Raw genomic sequence first — 17830 nt, forward strand, 5'->3', positions numbered from 1 at the left:
ATCATATAGCCCATAACATCACCTGTGTTCATTATGTGTTTTAAAACGGGGGTGGAATCTGACCCTTTACACCTCAGGTGCTTGCACTCACTGTTTTAATATGACCCTATACACCATTTATCTTAGTATACTCACCATGCTTTAATTATGGCCCTATACACCAACCCCCTGAGTAAAGTTTTTTTAAACTAGGGCCTCCTTTACAAATCCTTCTCATCTCTTTCATCATTGTCATGGCGCTCTTTGCCTTTGTCGGCCTTGCGCCATTAAACCCGAAATCATCATCCTTAAGGAACTCTTCTTACGACCAGCTGCACCTCAATAGGGGGAACGAAACGTGAGACGACAAATAATTGACTCCGAATTTAACTACCTCTTCTTGCATGTCCACTGCACCATAGTCTATGACTACCTCTCGTCCAGCGAAAGCATGTCAACCTATCCAATACAGCTCCTCGGCAGTTACATGGATTATCGATCATACAGCTTCAAGTGCGCGTATCTGCGCGATGAAGAAAAAGCAGAAGTGTTCCGGCGGTAGCGGCGGCAGGCCTCGCTGCAGATCTGGGACGGTGCCGTCGTGTGCTCGAAATTCCACAACCGCTCCGCGAAATATTGGCGCCTACCGTCACGTCACGGCGGTTTCTACAAATTCAGACCAGTACAGCCCCAAGAAACGTACGTTTCAGTCGTCCATTAAGGCAGAACTGGTGAGTGAAACCCGCCCAGCATAGATTTAATGGCGTTACGCTAATGGCCAAACGCGACGAATGTCATCATTGCGGGAAGCTCTATTGAGCACAAGTATAGGTTAAAAAATCGCGCAGGGTTAAATGACGCATCGGAGAACTAAGTGCAAGAATTTTCGTTTCATCACGGCCGTCGGGCGGAGCTATAGAAAGCGCAGGGTGAAATGTGATTTGGCTAGTATACTTTGCCCGTCGTTACATAAACAGTAGTGTTAAAGTTAATTCAGTTTGATTTGATGGTAATGCGCTTGCAACCCCAGCCGCGAGCACGATTCATATATTTCGCCTTAAAGGAGCACTAACACGAAAATTTTGTTACACTTTTATTGCTTTTATCGATGCTTAATCGTCTGGCGAACCTGAAACAGCACTTCAAATACTTCAGCGCGCGATAGTTAATTACATTTAACGGCCTGAAATTCGTTTGTTTCAAATTCCCGCGCTTTCACCCTGAACGGCGCATATGACAGAATCCCGGCCTGACCTCACCGCTTTGTGCGGACGTCACCGGCACCCGCTTGAGAGGGTGTTGCGCCCGCTCGCCGCTTGTGGGGCCGCACGCGTGAAGTGACGTCACGAGTTTTTCACGAGCCCTCTCGCGTCACTTCTTTTGGCTTCACGGGGTGATGTCACGCTGATGTCCATTTGCTGAGTGCCGCTACGCACGCTGCTCCGTCAGGGCGATAAATGACATCCAATTGAACTATGTTCTTCGCGTCGCAGGCCGCTCATATTTCAGCCAGGGTATTCTTGAGTGAAGGAAGTGAACTGTGCAATAATAATAACGCCGAAAATGGGTGTAAGTGCTCCTTTAATAAACTGTCTATTATCACGGCAATCGTGAAAATTACCATCAGAAATTTCTCGCGTCAGTAGCCTCTGATGGCTAAGCATGCCAACCGGAGGTGGAAGAAATATTCCCTCAGAAGTCGTCCCTACAGCTGTCCCGGCGTTGTAGTAAAGCACTAGCTTTGAAACGACAAGGCTCAGGTTCGCGTTCGCCATGGGGCCATTCAGAAAGAACTGGAAGAAGCGTTTCGGCACCGGGTGGGGTTCCAAGCCTTCCCAGACAAACATGCGATGTCCGCCAGACTTAGCTTCTCGGTCGTCTGCCTTCCCCAATATTTAGCCGGTGTTGAATCTTTGCTTCCCGCTCTCAGGCGCGGTGGCCAGCGCTCCTCTGCAAACCCGAAGGAAGGAAAATTTCATGCTTTATGAATGGTAGATTTTGAATAGGTTGCGTACTACCATATCACAAGTTGCCAGTTTTATTCATTCTGTGAGCATTTGTGAGCTTTTCACCTATTTTTCTGGTCTCTCCGCAAGGGTTTTGTAATGCTTGCTCTCTGTCCAGCTTATTTCCCGCCGTCGGCCGCCCACATTTTTTATCGAAAACGTACTGTATGCGTCCACTGGCTTAGCATATATTGGTGTTCACGCACTTACGCTCAGTGGCTGAGGCGTTGCGCTGCTGAGCACGAGGACGCGGGTTCGATTCCCAGCCACGGCGGCCGCTTTTCGGTGGAGGCGAAAAGCAAAAACGCCCGCCTGTGCGAGATTTCGGCGCACGTTAAAGATTTCCAGGTGGTCAAAATTAATTCAGAGCGGAAAGTGGTTGAGGTGTAGCTTGGGCGTGTTAATTCCCATAATCAAATCAACTATCATAAATATCCAGTGTTTCCGTGTTTTTTCTTGCAGTTCGGATACTGCAAAACACTATCTCGGAACACAAAGTTGAAGCAAGGTGACAGCACTGCCGACTGAAATCATGGAAGCCCTTCAGCAACCTTACACGCAAGAATATCGTGGCTCTTTCACTGGCAAGGTGATCAGTTCACCACATCTCTGCACAGCCGTGGACAGCAATCCCTGCCAAATCATCGCGCAGCTGCCTGTCTGCAACGAACTTCTGTGCAATATTCAGCTCGAACTAAAAGAATACTCTCCAGGACGCCTGTGCCTCGGTTCTCTCGATTACGTGAAGCCAGCACCAGAAAGTGAGCACCAAATTGACCAGGCCTTTCATCTGGTCTCCACCCTTTTGAGCAACCATCACTGCATAGCGTCACTACATTTGCAGCCTTGGGACTTCTATCCGAAATATGAAGAAATGATAAGCTCTTCACTTCACCCCACCGCTGCGCTAAAGAGCTTGAAGCTTGCAGGAAACGAGTGGTTGGTGCAGGCGCTGGTCCCAGCAATGCCATTTCTCACTGGTCTCGAGGAGTTAGACTGCGGCCGGTACACGCACCCAAAGGAGATGATTGAACCGCTATGCTCGCTCTTAGCCAAGTCTTCCACACTGAAGAAGCTCACTTTGCCTTTCCGCAACTTGACTCCTCCCGAAGCAACGCTTTTTTACTCCGCTCTATCGAAAAATATCACGCTAACGGACCTTCACTTGATGTACAGCTGCATTGTGCCAGACGGGGAGAATTACACCGCGGCATTCGCTGCAAGCTTAGAAAAATGTACGATGCTTAAGTCCCTGGTTATTTCGTGGGACGGCAGGGAGAGATTGGTAGAGCTAAAACATGTCATTGATGCCGTCGGTCGTAGCAAGAGTGTTATCAGTTTCTCCTTGCATAATTTTCTTATTGAAAATGAAGCTCTGGCTGCGATAGAAAATCTTCTCACGACCAACAACATCGTGACAAGCTTCCGGTTGATATCTTGCCACAGCAGCGTTCAACCTGGTCAAGTCTACCCCTACTACTTTGCCAGTGGCCAGATCGACGTTGTGTCCCCAAGAATTCGTCCATGGATAGCCATCTTGCGAAAAAACCGATCACTCCAAGAACTACGCCTAAACCTAAAATCGTTTTCACCCGCAGACTGCCGGGCTTTCTTTGCTGAGTTGCGAACAAACCCTAGCCTAAAGCGAGTGTTCATCGAAGATTTGTATTTATATTTTCACGCACGAGGAATCCTGGCGGGCGGCAACTCCACCCAAACGAAAGATTTAATGCCTCCTGATAGACCTGACATCCTAATCACACAATGCGAACAACTCAGCAGCGTCTCCTTGGTACTCATCGAGGAGAGAGACGTAGCTTGGATGAAAATGGCCTTACGGGCACTCACCTCGCGCCCTCATGTCACGAAGCTTAGAATTCACATTTTCTATGCTCGTCTAGGGGATACGATAGAAGAACTAATCGCTGACTACATAAAAAATACGAACACGCTAAGAGAGCTTGGGCTGGGTTTGCCTTTGCTGCCACTCAATGCGGCCGAGGCAGCCTGTAGGACGAAGATAATCGAAGCGCTGAGACATAACTCTTCATTGCGGAAGCTTTTTGTCCATACAACATGGTTCACCAAGGAAGAAGCCGCGCTTTTCTCGACCACTCTGAGATCAAGCAGCAAGATATTTGACGTAAGAATTCGAACGAGTGCAAAGAGCACTGAATACCTTGCAAATTGTTTGTATCCATGTTTCTCTGCAAATTACACGATTGTTTTACTGCGGTTTGACTGCATAGATCCCCTTCTCCTCACAAAGAGCTACTATTTCGCTAAGGACGTTGTCCGGCGCAACCATGACCTGGTCACACGCGCGGCCTACGGCGCGACTGGAAGCCACAGCAGGAAGTGCATGGAAGCATTAGAACTTGTCGCCAAGAATCCGGCTTTGATTGAGAAGATCTCTGAGCTTCAGACTGTAGGAGAACAAGAAGCGGAGCACATTGTGCGCAACGCTCTCGGCACTGTTTCTGGTTTGGACGAGTACATGCGGGCCAGCGATGTGGTAAAGACCCGGGTGACCTGCCAGAGTGACGACGACCACACGCTTCACTTGGATGACCTGGACGAATACTCTTGGCTCCACGTCCGGCGCTTCCTGAGGCTGGCTGATGTCTTGGCGCCTACGTCGAATAGCACTCGTTGAAGCAAATAAGCAAATGATTTTGAAATTGTCATAAAGTATTGTATATCTTCTAACGACGTCAGCGTACGTTTCCTTTTACAATGTTAAGATCATGCGGACTGCTTATCCAGTCCTCGTGTGATGCCCTAGGTACAGTTTTACCGCCACGTGTCGTTCTTTGGTTCAGCTGAGGTAAGCAACGGGGTAGCACATGTTTACAGATGAAATATTAGGAGAAAATGAGTAGAAGTCTGGGGACATTTTGCATACATTATCAACTGGCAAGCTTTCTAACGATCTGCTTATGTATCGTGAAGTGAGATGCGTAGCCGCTTGCATTTTTCTCAATTTTTTCAGATGTTTTGGAACTTTTTTTAACTACACCTGATACCTGAAACATTGACCCTAACGTGCTATGTCGTTATAAATCCTTTTTTTATATATTGGAATAGGGCACTGCTAACGACTAGTCACAGCTAAAAGTAGCGGAATGTCAGGAGTGCTGCAAAGTTCAGCGTTAGGCGTTTGGTTGCTCTTGGGGTTGGTTAACGACATTCATAACGGCGTTAAGTGTTCAACTATTAATTTTTTATAAGGATTGTGTACTGTGCCAATTAACTTTCAACTCGGCTTATTCTATGAAACTTCAGAATGAGTTATATAACGTTTGCTTGCTGCACCGAATGGCGAATAAATCTTCACCCAAATAAATCCAATAGCACGCGTGCGTAAGAGTGATCCTTCAGCTTGTAATCTGGACATATATCTTCTAATAATACCAGTTCGTTGTCTGTGAAATCGTGCAAGTATCTGTGCTTACCCTTGCTAGACAGTCTACGTGGTTGAAACACACTGAATACGTTACTAACAATTACAATCCCACCCTGTTATTTGAGATGTATCTTTTCTTCGGTGCCCATTAATTTGGAAAGCATTATTCCGCTCGAAGGTACAGTACGCACGTGCCATCTCGAACACTTGTGAATTCACGTGTACTTTCACCCTAGAAGTCACTAAAAATAGAGCATCCCGTTTATTATTCAGAAATAATCATGTCATGTCCCCGTCAGCGCCATAAAAAAATTCCGGACTTAGAGACTTATCACTGCGCCATCACCATTCTTGCCGTTCTTTTTTTCTCTATATTTATTGCCGTGTTTCACCTTACACAAGCAGCTTTTCACTCCCACAATAACATGTCACCTACATTTAATTAAAGTTTCATGGTAGGTGTCCTATCTTGCCGAATAAAAAATCATCACAGCGATAATTCATCCCAACCACGACCAGGGCTGGAACCGCCCGTCTACGACTTTGTTTCCACCCTCGACAATGCAGTATTCATACATTGTATTTTTATTCAATTTTATTATTTATAGATTAATTTATTGATTTATTGCTGAACTTTTTATTGCCCTTATCTGCGGAGCCTTCGGGAGTAGAAAGGACATGGCATCTTCGCGTCCTACGAGACGATGTCATTCTTCACGTCTGTCTTTGTTCACGCAAGCATATTTAAGTACACTTTCTTTTTCTCGCGGAATAGCAGACTTGAACAAACTTGCCGCTCCCTATTTTTCATACTGTCAATCTATTAAAATCCGCAGAGAAATATTTTGAAGAGTGGTTTTATTTTTGTGCCCTAGTATGTTGAATGCGTGTCGGTTATTTTGCCCGCCTGTGCTATTGCGTGTTTGGTCATGTTGTTTTCATTCCAACACCTCACACACACTCCTGTTCGGGCTATTTTTGTGGCCTGCAGTACTTCATAAACAAAGAGGAGGGGAAAATAAACTTTATTTATGTGAGCCTTAGGTGCTAATGTCTAAGCACCCTCCTGGTGGGGGGTTTCCTCTAGTCCGGGATACCCTTACCTGCACTGGCCACCCAAGCCCTCTCCACAAGGTTATGCTGGGAGGAGAGGTCGGAGCTGGTCAGCTGTGCCACCCACTGCTCGTATTTAGGTTGGGGATTAGGAGTAAGGGACGGGGTTTGTTGACACCCCCATACCACGTGGTATAGGGTGCCAGGGTGGGAGCAGTATTTGCAAGATGCGGGGTAGAGGGTGGGTTACATGGCATGGAGTAGGGTATTGTGTGGGTAACAGTTCGTTTGCAGTCGTCGGAATATTGTACCTCTGTTTTTGAATAGGGGTGGGTGGGGTGCTGGGTATTGCTGGCGCCCGCGCCGGTAGTGGGCGAGTATGCGGCGTATTTTCTCAGGGGCGTAGGCTTGAGGATGTCGTCATGTTGTAGTTAATCACCCTCTTGGGTAACAGCCCGGTGTAGAGTCCCTGTATATAGCTCCCCTAGGGGAGCAGAGTTCCGCGTCCATCCACCATCTTGAGTTCCAGGTCGTGCAGGAAAGCCACCCTTCTCGCGTGAAAAAGCTGCCGCCGCGCCAGTGGCAGCGGCTAGGAGCAGTGGCGAGGAGCGGCCGGGCGAAAATTGGCGCACGATATTGGACCGCTTATCAGGTGAGCGTCCACCGCTGCCGTCGCTTCCCCAACCGCCGATGCCCAGTTGAGTAGAACCAGAGTCCTTCAATGCTTTAAAGCATTGAAGGACTCTGGTATAACTGACTATGCGCAGCACTGAAAGCGGGCTTTCTGTCGAACTGGAACCCCCGGCATGTGGCAATCAGACGCGCAACTCTTGCGCTACGCGATATACAGGAACTCTAGCCCGGTGTGTATGCGCACGCGGGCAGCGGCGTGTGCCGACTCATTTCCTTTAACGTTTTCGTGGCCAGGTGACCAGACAATCTGTAGTTCAGGAAGTCGTTTGATTTGCTTTAGTATAGCCAATGCTGGTAGGGATATTCGTCCGAGCAGGAAATTGCGGCATGCAGCTTGGGAGTCTGTCAGTATAACTGTGTAGTCTTCGCAAGTGGTAGCGGCTAGGGCGATAGCAACTTCTTCGTCTGTTTCTATAGATTTTGTAATGGTCGTGACTGCGGTTAACTCTTTTCCGTTGGCGTCGGTCACACAGGCAGCGTGGGCAGATTTGTGGGGGTATGGAGAGGCGTCTGCATAGCGAGTGAATGGGAGGTGGTCATACTGCACATGGGTTGCTCGTGCCCTTGCTGCTCGCCGTGCCTTGTTATAGGTCGGACGCATGTTACGTGGGATTGGAGACACAGGGATTGAGTCCGGGAATGCGTGTCTTCTCATCTTGCCGTTGTGGGGTCGAATACCCTAGCCGGTGGAGGGTCGCTCTTCCCGTGGTGGTGAGTTGGAGGCGTGTGAATTAAGAAATTCGGTGCTCTTCTTGGATTTCTTCCCACGCATTGTGGACGCCCAGTTGTAGTAACTTGTTTGTCGCCGTTTTTTGCGGTTTTGTTGGCTTGCCGTATCGCGCTGTTCAGTTTGTTTTCTTCGGAAGGTTTTAGGGCTCGGTAAGGAGCACTGTATGCAATCCGGCTGATAAGGACGGCTTGGATTATGCGCAGAGTATCTGATTCTTGGAGGCCAAATCTTCGGTGAGAAACTCGATGGATAAGATGCATTAATTGTGAGCGAGTACATTGGAGGGGCAGAATTGTTTGGGCACCCGACCCGTCTTTCGGAATAGTGAGCCCCAGAATTCGGAGGTGGGAGCGTTAAGAACGGGTTGATTATTGATGGTGAGTTCAGGATCCAGTATAGAGTTGGCGCGCTGTTTAGAAGTTTGTTTAAAGAGTGTAAGTAAGGCGGGTTTTTCGGGGGCACATTCCAACCCCCGGGCTTGGAGGTATTGTGCTACTTGGATGGCACTTTGGAGGGCGTCTTGTTGGTCACCTATGGAGCTCGTAGGAGTTCGGAGTGTGAGATCACCGGCGTATAGGTTGTGTCGCAAATTGGGGATAGTTGTCAACAGAGGAGGTAGATCTTTCATGCCGATGTTGAACAGTAGTGGAGATATCACTGAGCCTTGGGGGGTTCCTTTAGGCGTAATTTGGAAAGCGTCGGAACGGAGGTGCCCGATTCCCCACTGTTGCAGTTAATAAAAATAAAAATGAAAAATAAATGTGTTGCAAAGATTTTAGTACAGTGTGTGGGGATCGCGACTTTCACGCGAACCCCTTTCTGGCTAACTTCCCATCGCGGCCGGCACGCACAACGCGCCTAGCTCACACGACGGAAACCATACGGGAGGGCGCCAGCGACCGGACGGTTTGTTGTCGCCCTGGTGGAGGCGTTGACACTTTTCCCCTCTGCCTTACCCGAGAACCAGTTTTTCCTTGATACTAGCGCCACCAAAAGGCGAGGTCTGGTGGGTTGTCGGATTACGTGAGGACGCTCTCTTGTCTTGGGGATCCGGTAGCGCGCGGACGTTTCGGCGCGCTGGGCCTGACTGGGGGAACGCGCCAAAAAGGACGCGTCCGGACGAGCTGGGAGACTGCACCCGCGCTCGCACTCGGCAGCGCTCCGCTGCTCCAGTATGCCATCGGTGAGTCGAACCATCTCGATCTCTAGCGTTGTTTAATGCCTCGCTCCCAGTGTTACCGTTATGGCCTACGATTAGTCTGTATGCAGTGCATTTGATTTGCATTTTGCAATGAATGCTGCTATTGGTGCTTTGCCCTCGCCGCCTCCTGCCTCTGTCTGTCTCCGCACACAACGGACCCGTCCGCAGCCGGCGCTCGCAAGGCATGTTTGCTGAGCGCGATGGCTGCGGGGTGGGAAATAACTGGTGTGTGAAACGTAGAACCCCACATCTGGTGCCCCAACGTGAGGCCTTGTTTGCGGAGACGAGCAGGCGGCACGGCAGCATCCTATGTTCTGGCGTCGGACGATCCGAGCGTAGACAATAGACTTCAGGCCTAACTGATTGGAGCGAGTTATTAGCACAGGCGAACTTTCCTGAGAGTGAGCGAATTATTTATTTCTGCGGCGTTTTAATTTGTTAAGCGCCGAGTTTGCAGCAATCGTGTACATGGCAGGACATCGCTGCAGGGATTTATACACACCCCCCTAACACCCCCCCAACACCCCCCCCCCCCCCAGGAGGACTTCGACACCCCCCAAAAAAGATTCCACAACCACAAGCACCCTGCCTAGGGATTTATACAACACCCCCCCAAACATCCCACCGACACCCCCCAAAATCGAAATTCTGCATAAACCCCTGCATCGCTGCCAGTTAACACGTGGTCTCCGAATTTTTGTCGGGACGTTGTTGTTTATGGAAACGAGGGTTTCCGAGTTTGCATCCACGCGAGGCCAGGAGCCCGCGCCGTTGTGTCAGCCCGAAGTGAGTGTATACGGAAGCTGCAATTTGGGTCCGAGTTTTCGAGCCGAGTTTTCGAGCCAAACTCCGGGAGTCGAGGCTCTGGGAGCCGTGTGGCCGGGCCACGTGTGCCGCTAAAGGCTAGCTGGTATTGCAGCCTGGCACGGGCGCTCCGATACGCCTACCACGGCGCCTACCGCTGATTGCGGTAGGCGCCGATCGCTCATAAGCTACTTGTGCTGCAGCGAGCGTGTAGGACCCTCACGGCTGCACGTACGGGCACGTTCAGGGTTTCTTTCGTTTGGTCTGTCTTGTTTTGTTGTGTTTTTGGATGCGGGTCGTTTGCCGAAGTGAGTGGCCCGAAGTCTTTCACAGCCGGTCCTCCCGGAGAAGGCACGACCTTGGGAACAATTCGAGGGCGCACGGAGCGCTCCCCTCGCCTCGCACGAGAGAAAGGAATCTCTCCCGCCTCAGGAAAGACTGTTGCTTCAAGCCCTCGCTGCTTGAAAAACTGCTTTCCGCAGCGTAGCTGTTTTTGTTGTCGCGCCACGCGGGCGACGGGACTGAAGGGGGGCCTCATCCCTCTTCCACTGACGGGGAGAATTACGCGAGGCAAACTTTGCGCCCGCTGATTGTAACCAGGGTGTCGAACCGGAACCGGAACCGAACCGAAAACCGGAACCGAACCCGAATTTTCACCCGGAACTGGAGCTGAACCGGAACCGTATTTTTTCCGCCATTTTGGAACTGAACCCGAACCGGAACGAATTGAAGGAACCGTTCCGAACCGGTTCCGGGGCTTCAAAACTGTAATTTCTAGTTTTCGATTATGGTGCCACCTTTTGTTTGAAGATATTTTTACCACTCGCCCGACCGCACCACAAAATATTTTGCATAGTCTGCAGTAGCACAATAACCCACCAGGTTCTCTGCTTATTATTAGATGCGACGCATCTCTTGCTCTCGGGCTTGTCCCTCATGCGTCGTCATCGCGGCGTCCGTCCCTCCTCCGTTCTTCTCTCCCACAGCTGTGTGCAACACTCTCACTCCGGCTCATTAGCATACCCCAGCTGGCGCGCTTGTTTGGCGCGCGCTTCGCTGCGTTAACAACTGCTCCGGTGCGCGCAAGTGCGCGCATGCGCGACTCTCCGCCGTTGTCTCCTCTCCTTCAATCGCTGTGTATATAAAGCGGGTATCGCGCCGCGGCGGTTCAGTCAAGCGCTCGCTCTCGCACTGACGTGACCTTGCTTTGACTACTTCGTGCTTGACTTGAGTCTTCCGATGAAGACGTGATGGAAGTGACGGTCCCTTCAGTGAGTGGTGTCACACAACAATTACGCCCATCGTCCCGCGTATAGGAACACCCGCATGTGATGGAAATGCATCATACGCGTTCACAACACGTTTCACGCGATTTTGAAAATCAACCCAACGGAAACACCAATTGAACCCCCCGATGCGTCGCATCACACCAGGGTTCCCTCGCGGGAAGATGGGCGTAATTTTTACCCTCATTTAATGTAAAGTTGACCGTATATGCTATGATCAGTTTGCTTTAGATACTGCTTATCACCCTCAGTTTGCTTTTTCATTCTGAAAAAGTTAAGCGAGAACGTATATTCCGAAGGAGCACATCATGGATTGTTCCTCATGATTTCTATCGGCATGGTGTTTAATATTGTGTAAACTTGTTAATGTGTTGTTAATTTGAGTGCATTCCTGCCCCCTTGTTAAGGCATTTAGGGATATTATCAACAATAAATCCATATCTTCCACTCATTTTAGTTTGAATATGCAGTTAAATAAAAACAGCGGTGAAACAAACACTCCCAGTTCTCCAAGTCATCGGTACCTTTTCTTGTAGAGTGCCGTTGTGTACCTTCCGCTCTCAGAGAGCATGAGAACTGAAAAAAATGGAGGGCTTTTTAATTTCCACTTTCAAAGTATATGCGACCTAATTTCTGCATTATCTTGAGTCTTCTCTAACTTAAAGTTAAGGTTAGCATGAAAAAAAGTCGAATAATGCGGATTAGCAGGTAGAGTGGAGTGGATTTGTGAGATGAGTGGATGAGCTAGTGAGAATTAGTGGGATTGGTGTGTTGATTAATTTGGATTAGAGGAATTAGAGGGTCGGTTAAGGTGAACTAGAGGGTCGTACCAACCACGATACCTTTGTGGTCCTTGGTATTTGTAAATATTGCGGCAGTCTCCTTCTCGACCATTCAGAAAATTTAGTTTCGCAGAAAATAGCCGGAAAGTTATGTGACGACCACCTGAATGCTATAAAATGCCTTTCTTTAAGCACGTTTTGCGCTGTTACAGTGTTTCTAGTGTAAGAGTGACATGTCGAACTGAAGTTAGTAAGTAATTACCTAACGAATATTTTATACTGAACTAAGGGTGGTTTTCAAAACAAATATACAGGGTGTTACGACGATAATTGGATAGTTCAAAAAAAAATTTCGTGGGTGAACCGCTGCTCGGTTCGCGCTCAAACTTCACACAAAGGTCGCATTTTGTGGTTTATTTTGTTTGACACCGGGAACAACGACGGCACTTGCCTGCTTATTGTGAAAATAAGTAAAAACGGTTTTCGCCTATGAGAAAATGGCGGTCTCAGGGTCCCAAGCTGTGTCGAGTGCCTGGGACCCTGAGACACCTAGTGGGAGGCTGCAACAAATGTTCCCTAGAACCCCCCCTCCCTTAAAACCTCCACCTTTCTACGGAGCCTTGGGAGAGACACTTGGCCAGCTCAGGCCTCGAAGATCAGCTGCGCCTGATCGAAAGTGCTGTCGACTCGGCCCGAGATCAAGGCGTAATGGAATGAGGATGCCTCTTTGAAACTTTTCCTCGATTTAATTAAAGTTCATTCTCTCTCTCTCTCTCTCTCTCTCTCTCTCTCTCTCTCTCTCTCTCTCTCTCTCTCTCTCTCTCTCTCTCTCTCTCTCTCTCTCTCTACAAGCGACCATTACCACTGCTTGCGACCTCACTAAGTTATTATCTTTCTTGAACCTAATCGCTGCCACTTGTGGCTGAAGTGTCATCAGCAAGTTGCAATCGCTGGTCAGTGAGCCGTTATCCTTCCTTCTAACCAGCATGTTAGCAGATGGAAGGTGTGGAGAATGGCATCCCTTTAAACGCCACCTGCAACGGTTTACAGTAGAGGCTGACGCCGACGCGGGACATTTTTCGACTTCTAGCATTGCTAATGATCTCGCGTTAAAGCTAAAACGCAGTTGAAACTATGGTTAAGTAAAAAGCGTAACAGACCAACAAATTTATTTTAAATGTGAATTCACTGTCATCGATAACGACTCGTCACCTGTGTCTTATGTAACCTCAGGGGTGCCGCAGGGCAGCGTCCTTGCTCCACTTCTGTTTCTCATCTATATTAATCACTTGGCAAAGGGCCTAACATCCTGCCTGCGCATATTTCCGGATGATTGCGTAATATACCAACCTATTAAAAACGTTAATGATCATTATATCTTACAGAAAAACCTTGACCTAGTTATCAAATGGTGTGATGCATGGCAAATGACGTTAAACGTATCCAAATGTAAAACAATCCCCTTTAGTCGTCTGCATGACCCGTCTGTGTTCCCTTACCGCATAAACAATGAAGCGCTTTCGCAGGTGTCCACCTACAAATACCTCGGAGTTCATCTCACCCATAACCTTTCATGGGCCACTCACGTCACTAACATCTGCGCCAGTGCCTCAAGATCATTAGGATACCCACGCTGTAACCTACATTCTACTCCGTCTATCATCCGCAAATTAGCCTACGAAACATTTGTCCGCCACCAACTTGAATTCGCCTCCGCAGTCTGGTCACCTCACCCCTACTACATTATAAATATGGTCGAAGCAATTCAAAATAGGGCTGTCCATTTCATTTCCCGCAATTACGATTATGGCTCCAGTGTAACGCAACTTAAAAAGGAGCATTCACTTCAACCCTTAGTCACTCGCCGCAACATCGCTCTTTTATGCCTTTTTCACAAATACGTACACACCAGTAAAATAACTAGGCTACCCATTCTACGAACCCCCTTCTTATCAAATAGATTGTACAACCGATTTAGTTTCTCGCGTATCTATGGGAAAACAAATTCTTTTAACGCATCCGCATTGCCCAGTGCAATCAGGTTATGGAATGCGCTTCCTGATAACATAGCATCTGACACTAACCTCGATTCTTTCCGTCGTAAGTTACTCTTACATTTATCTTGATAGTCACAAAATTCAATAGTCTGTTTTTGCTTTTGTATATGTCTGGCACGTGCAGTACGCCATGAACTTCAAAAAACACGTTTTGCGCTTTTTTTTACTTTTTGTTGATTGAATTCTTATCCTGTATTGTCAACATGCTTTTGCTCCAAAATTAAGGTACCTATCTTCTTGACATCCTCAGCTTTTTGCTCAGTTTAGCCATTTGTATTACGCATCCTGTGTCATTTGTAAACTGCATTCTACTTTGTTTTTCATGCGATATGCTGACATATGTATTCTGTTTTGCTACCCTGTTTCTTTGTGCATTCTACTTTGTTTTTGAAGCGATATGCTGGTTTATGTATTTTGTTTTGCTGCGCTGTTTCCTCGTTAGTAATTTCTATGCATTACTCCTGTATCTTCGATACAAACGTGTACTTTTTCTTTTTCTGCCCCCCTTACTCAATGCCCTACACAATGGGCCTGTAAGGTACTCGTAAATAAAATAAATAAATAAATTAAGTGTCCCAGCGATCCCTTTATTTCGTTTCAGTTAGTGTTGTAATCGATGACCTACCATAGAAAACAATTTGCAGTAAATTGTAAAGTTAACTCTTCAACGCTTTCTATAAACGTTTTCACTCTTTGCGTCACTTCTGGAAGCGCTGAGAAATCTATAACGATTGCCAGCATGGGGCGGCACTGCGTGATTTGCACGTCGCAGCGGATACGCCTTCGTTTCTGCTCTGATTTTGCGGCCTTCTTTTTAAATTGGCTATCAAGTGCGTTCTTTGCTGTAATTTAGGGAAACCCGGCAAATAGCCGCTACACCCCTGAAATGACGTAATTCCAGCGGTCTAAGAACGCCGAGACTGGGAAGAAGAGATAAATATTTTGAGCAAGTTTCTAAATTCTCTGATGGGCATAGAGCATTAAATTTTGGCTGAGGTACTTCGCGACCCCGTAACATAAGTACAGGATGTGTTGGTTGTCTACGTTCTGCAAGCATTCAAGATTTAGAAAAAAAGTTGACAAAAGTATTTAGGGTCCCTTTAAGTTGGCCAAAGCAAAACATTTTCACAAACAAACCTACATTATGACTTCATTTTTATACCAACGTCACAGAGAAATGAAAACCGAGCGCACAAAAAAAAAAAGCAAAAAAAAACTCATGCCTTTTTTTTCTCGAACCCGTTTGAACCCGTTTGAACCGGTTCGAGCCGGTTCGAACCGGAACGGAATGGTACTTCGGAACAGAACCCGAACCGAACCCGAAAGGCTTGAACCCGAACCCGAACCGAACCCGAAAAAATAGCGGTTCGACACCCTGATTGTAACGTCGCAGGAGTCCTCTTGTTCGGCTCGAGAGACCAAGCTCTGTTCACGTAAACTAAGCGTCAGTGTGTTGAAACGTATTTCAGCATTTTTACGAAAGCGGCGTTCATGTGTGTGAACATGGGCTCTCGTTGGGAGCAAATACTGTTTCCGCGTTCATGTGTATGAATGAAGTGTTACTGATGCGAGCAATTACTGGTTTCGCATTTGTGTGGTTAAGCATTGCGCGGGGTGGTCGATGCGACCGTGTGTGTTCTTTGTGCTCTGTACCGTATAGGGTAAAACAGGTTCTAGCTCTGTTGACATTTCCAGAGCGGTTGCATTGCTGACAAACTTAGCAGCTGAACCGTAAAATTGTGTCACGTTGTTGATGCAATCGAGTTGGTATTCTCCCTACCCTGCACTCTGCAGCGTTAGGACACCTTGGCGTGCTTTGTTGACGTTAACAAGTAGGTAGGTATGTCGATTCCATGGCAATTGTGATATTCGACATCGAACCACGTGATGAATGGGATTAAAGGGCTACTGCAGCCTGTTTTTTCCGCCCTATACATTGTAGGGTTTGGACAATTTATTGGGCTTTGTTGACATTAACAGAGCGATGGCGATGCTGACAACTCGGCAGTTGTCGTTAGGATCGCGCCACAAAGGCGGTGCGATCGGAGAGCTATTTTTCTGCCGTACACTGAAGGTGCGGGGAGTTTCTTTGTGCAGCTAAGCCACCCCGGCTTGGACCACATGACGGAGCGTGTTTATGCTGCTGTCTACTGTTCCGGGCGAGCTGCCGAGCCTGCTGAAGCGGTGCGGTGCGGCATGCCGCCACCAGCCTGGCTGAGAGTTGGCAGTCTCTGGTCGCTCGGCGGCCAGGGGCCATCACGGATGTGCCGCCACTTGAGCAACGCTTGCTTGGGTTGGCTGGTGCGATTCTTCCCGGAGCTACCTGCCTGCAGACATCAGCGGGCGACGACCGGGCCTGCTGGTACACTACCAGCGGTGGCATTGGACGAGTGGAAGCCGGCGTAGGCAACACGATGCAGTGACTAACGATTTAATCGACGAACGAACTTTCCGTCGCCTCTAGTCCTGTAGTCAGCTCTCACCGGCGTACGCAAGGAATTTAGGAGGGAGGGATGTGGGGATCGCGACTTTCGCGCGAACCCCTTTCTGGCTAACTTCCCATCGCGGCCGGCGCGCACAACGCGCCTAGCTCACGTGACGGAAACCATACGGGAGGGCGCCAGCGACCGGACGGTTTGTTGTCGCCCTGGTGGAGGCGTTGACCCTTTTCCCCTCTGCCTTACCCGACAACCAGTTTTTCCTTGATACTAGCGCCACCAAAAGGCGAGGTCTGGTGGGTTGTCGGATGACGTGAGGACGCTCTCTTGTCTTAGGGATCCGGTAGCGCGCGGACGTTTCGGCGCGCTGGGCCTGACCGGGGGAACGCGCCAAAAAGGACGCGTCCGGACGAGCTGGGAGACTGCACCCGCGCTCGCACTCGGCAGCGCTCCGCTGCTCCGGTATGCCATCGGTGAGTCGAACCATCTCGATCTCTAGCGTTGTTTAATGCCTCGCTCCCAGTGTTACCGTTATGGCCTACGATTAGTCTGTATGCAGTGTATTTGATTTGCACTTTGCAATAAATGCTGCCATTGGTGTTTTGCCCTCGCCGCCTCCTCCCTCTGTCTGTCTCCGCAAACAACGGACCCGTCCGCAGCCAGCGCTCGCAAGCAATGTTTGCTGAGCGCGATGGCTGCGGGGTGGTGTCTGAAATAACTGGTGTCTGAAACGCAGAACCCCACAAGTGGAACCCCGATAATAAGACTTTCAAGGGAACGCGGGAAAGCGTCGTATGACCGGGGTGTCGTAGGACCGAGGTGCGGGTAAATGCCGGCCTAGTAGACTATCTCACACGCCGGAGGGCTCAAGCACTCGAACTGCTATATTTAGCGCGTTCTCGCGTTATTCGCGAACCTTTAGCTGAAAGCACAGGTTTAACAAAAATAGAAATGCCTGTGTCGTGCCCCCTCCCCTCCACGGCGTCCAAGCTATCCCGCCAGCCAAGCGCCGCGCTACCCGACACCCGTGCCACCCGGTGCTATTTATAGCCCGCCAGCCCCGCGCCTCGCATGAGCAAGATAAGTCCTACGTGGTCGAGCAAATTGAAAGGGGAAAAGCGAGTGTTAAACAGCCAAGGCTAAGCGAAACAAACGATAGTACACGCCAGAGACGAAACAAAAAAGCGATTTCCGTACAGGGTGGGGACACCCTTCTAACGGCCCCGTTCCGTCGTTATAGGGTCAAAGTGCTCAATAAATATCGTAAAAACCCGCGTATGATAAGTTTCCAAATTTTACTATGTAAAATTTTTGCCTCGTATTATATGTGGATCCCAAAGTTTTCAGCCGAAAATTTGCACTTTCGGTTTCGTTTTCAGCGGATGGTGCTCCATC

Source organism: Haemaphysalis longicornis, unplaced genomic scaffold (genome assembly GCF_048455015.1).
Source record: "Haemaphysalis longicornis isolate Haplotype H1 unplaced genomic scaffold, Haemaphysalis longicornis Haplotype H1 scaffold_9, whole genome shotgun sequence".
NCBI classification, from domain to species: domain Eukaryota; kingdom Metazoa; phylum Arthropoda; class Arachnida; order Ixodida; family Ixodidae; genus Haemaphysalis; species Haemaphysalis longicornis.